General features: G+C 44.1%; 1 pseudogene; it reads right to left on the bottom strand.

Moving 5' to 3' along the window:
* Nucleotides 1-3,104, bottom strand: part of LOC105546876 — a 37,865-nt pseudogene extending 34,761 nt beyond the window's left edge.
* Between the last annotated feature and the right edge of the window lie 316 nt (nucleotides 3,105-3,420).

Raw genomic sequence — 3,420 nt, forward strand, 5'->3', positions numbered from 1 at the left:
CCAGGGCAAGTCAAAGCCTGGGAGGCTGGAGAAGCCTGGACCATCTGCAGAGCAAGGCACAAGCACAGAGCAGAAATCCAGAGTGAAGGGACGCAGGAGAGAAGAATAACCTCCCAGCCCAGTCCTTCCGTACTGTGGTCATATTTTGAGTTCTGTACTTAGATGCCTGTGAGATTGCCTATTGTATTCTTAATACAAATCCCTCTTAAGCCAGCCTAGAATAGGTTAAGATAAATATAATGACTTGACTTGGCTGGAGTGCCATGGCGCGATCTCGGTTCACTGCTTCCTTAAGTTCCTGGGCTCAGGTGATCCTCCCACTTCAGCCTCCCGAGAAGCTGGGACTCCAGGCATGAGCCACCACGCCCAGCTAATTTTTTGTATTGTTTCTTATCAAAATGTTGTATTTTTCAGAAGAAATCTTACATATAATATATTGAAAACCACTGATTGCTTTTCCTTTGTCTTTTTTCTGTGAATGTGTAAGTGAGTCCTTTGTATTTCTTTTACACAGGATATGGGCTGTTTGAAAAGTATTTCATTTTCTTCATTATCATCATTCATTTCAGCCACTTCAGATTTTCATCTCCCTAAAAATGTTGATGTACAAACCGGCGCGGGGCCCTGGGTATCCACAGTCTTCCCAGGAGTGTCAGCAGCGCCTAAAACCTTTTTCTTCTTCTTACGTAAAACCCGGCCTTTTGTAGATGTCCAATAATTTGATTTTGAAGTACTTTCCGTTTTCTGTAAAATCAAAGAAGGAAGATCATAATCAATTCTTTTTAAGTTATTTCTTTCCGAGTAATCTTTCCTTCTTTTTAAATCGCCCCTCCATCGCAGCTTTTGTGTAAGTGCCGATTCTGATTATACCGTTTCACTGATGGATCTGATGGCTGTTTAAATGGAATATTCCAGTCTTTAAAGAGTTCTTTCTGTACTTTTTCGGGTGGCATAAAATGACAGGGCAAGAGTCTTTCACCAAACAGGTAATTGTTCATTGTTTCAGCGACTATCTTGGCAACAGACTCAGACTCAAACTCCACAAACGCATAGCCTTTGCTATTTCCCGTCCTTTTATTTGGGAATAGTCTGAACCTTGTAACAGTGCCACACGGGGAGAAATAGGAAAGGATCTGGGTTTCTTTAAGTAGGTTAGGTAGGTGGCGCACACAGACCACTCCAGGAGTAAGTTGTTCTTGATTTTTCAGCAGTTATGCTCTTGCGAACCTGCCCCACCTCCTTCTGAAACTCGGCATCTACCTGCGGGGTCAGCGACAGGATTGGCCCAGCCGGGCGGAAAAGGCCTAAAGCGGCTGACACCACCTCCAGGCTGCGCTCCCGGAAACGCCCGCTTTTTTGTATTTTTAATACAAAAGAGGTTTCACCATGTTGCCCAGGCTGCTCTAGGTAACTCCTGGACTCAGGCGATCTGCCTGTCCTGGACTCCCAAAGTGCTGGGATTACATGCATGAGCCACCGCACCCAGCCTGGACTTTGAAATATGTTGTATATCCAGTCAGCAGTCAACCCCGGGGGAACAGCAAAGATGAGGAGAAAGAGAGAAGAGAGATTTCCAATTAAAGGAGTTAAGAAGAGACGCTTGAACTTATTTTTTTATTTTTATTTTTTTAACTCAGTCTTGCTCGGTTGCCCAGGCTGGAGTGCAGTGGCACAATCTCAACTCACTGCAAGCTCTGCCTCCTGGGTTCACGCCATTCTCCTGCCTCAGCCTCCCAAGTAGCTGGGACTACAGGTGTCTACCACCGCGCCTAGCTAATTATTTTGTATTTTCAGTAGAGACAGGGTTTCGACGTGTGTTAGCCAGGATGGTCTCCATCTCCTAACATGATTCGCCTGCCTAGGCCTCCCAAAGTGCTGGGATTACAGGTGTGAGCCACTGCACCCGGCTGAACTTGGGTTTTAAAGTCACTGCAGGCTGGCACAGTAGTCCCAGCACTTTGGGAGGCCAAAATGCGTGAACTTCTTGAGCCTAGAAGTTTGAGACCAGTCTGGGCAACATGGCAAAACCCCATTTGTACAAAAAAGATACAATAAATTAGCCAGGCGCAATGGCACCTGTGGTCCCAGCTACTCAGGAGGCTGAGGTGGGAGGTTGAGGCTGCAGTGAGCTGAGATCCACCACTCCTCTCCAGCCTAGGCGACAGAGTGAGACCCTGTCTTTAAAAAACAAAAACAAAAACAAGTCACTGTTTTGGGGTTTTCTGGATGAGAACTTTATTTCCATTCAAAAAAAAAAAAGAGTGGAGACAGTATGTATTACTGATTCAAAATCGTAACCAGATGCTCAGAGTAAGTAATTGTATCTATTTCAAAAACCAACCTCAGGATTCTTAAAAGTTAGTTTTATTGGATTTTTTCTAAGCTGTGCTGAGTCACTCAGGTCTGTCACTTCCAGGCCCATATTTTACTACATTGTAACCCTATTGGGAAGGAAAGCTGCAACTAAGATTATGATCCATCCTGAGATGCAAAGTTTCACACATATACACCACGCATACTCCCCCCACAGTCTGATGGCACAGTGACCCAACCTTAGGCAAAAGGGTACCACTGCCAGCAAATGCATTTTTGTCTTTATTTCTTCTCATTTTTTTCCTTTATTTCTCTAAAAGCAGCAGATTCATTTAACATTTTATTGAGATTCTCAACTGCTGCCATTTGGTTTGTATAGCAAATTGTTTACAAAGTAATTTTTTTCCATTTTTGATATTTTAATGAAAATTACGTTCTTCAGTTTTAAAGCCCTGTCCTCTCTCAAAGAAAGATTAATTACAAACTACCAGGTAATGATTATTTAGGAAAATAACAAAAGCAAAAACAGCTTTTAAACACTTGTGACACAAGGGTAAGGGTCCAAAGTCAAGACCTTCTGTGCTCAATGGAGGTGCTCGGCTGCCTGGGGACACCATCAGCACTTCACCACCCACAACTTCCTCAACAGCTGGGAGCCATGCGCCCACCGGGAGACTTCCTGTTCCACAAGCTCCACTCTCTTTTGCCCCTCTACCCTTGCTGTTGAGCCTCCCCTCCAAATCTGCCTAACAAAGGCAGCGGAATCTTTAATACTGTTTGGCTTTGTCCATGGAGACAGGATACTCTAGAAAGTTGAGAGGCTCCCTGGTCCAGCCTGGGGGAGGAAAAAGTATACAACGTAGCATGGATGGGTTCACTTTCTAGTCCACTCAGACACATGCTAATACTTATTAAATGGATGTATCAGATGCTTCAAAAGTCCATACCTGTGGTAGTACAAAAGTTGCTTATGAAAAAGAAGCTGCAAAATGATAAAAATGTCTGCAGCAGTTCAGGCTCGTGATGACAAAGCTGGTTCTGATAAGCAGTTATTGTGACAAGCACAGCAGCTTCCCGTGTAAGTCCTGTGTTCAAAGGGTTTCATTG

This window comes from Mandrillus leucophaeus, unplaced genomic scaffold (assembly GCF_000951045.1).
Source record: "Mandrillus leucophaeus isolate KB7577 unplaced genomic scaffold, Mleu.le_1.0 Scaffold372, whole genome shotgun sequence".
Classification (NCBI taxonomy): domain Eukaryota; kingdom Metazoa; phylum Chordata; class Mammalia; order Primates; family Cercopithecidae; genus Mandrillus; species Mandrillus leucophaeus.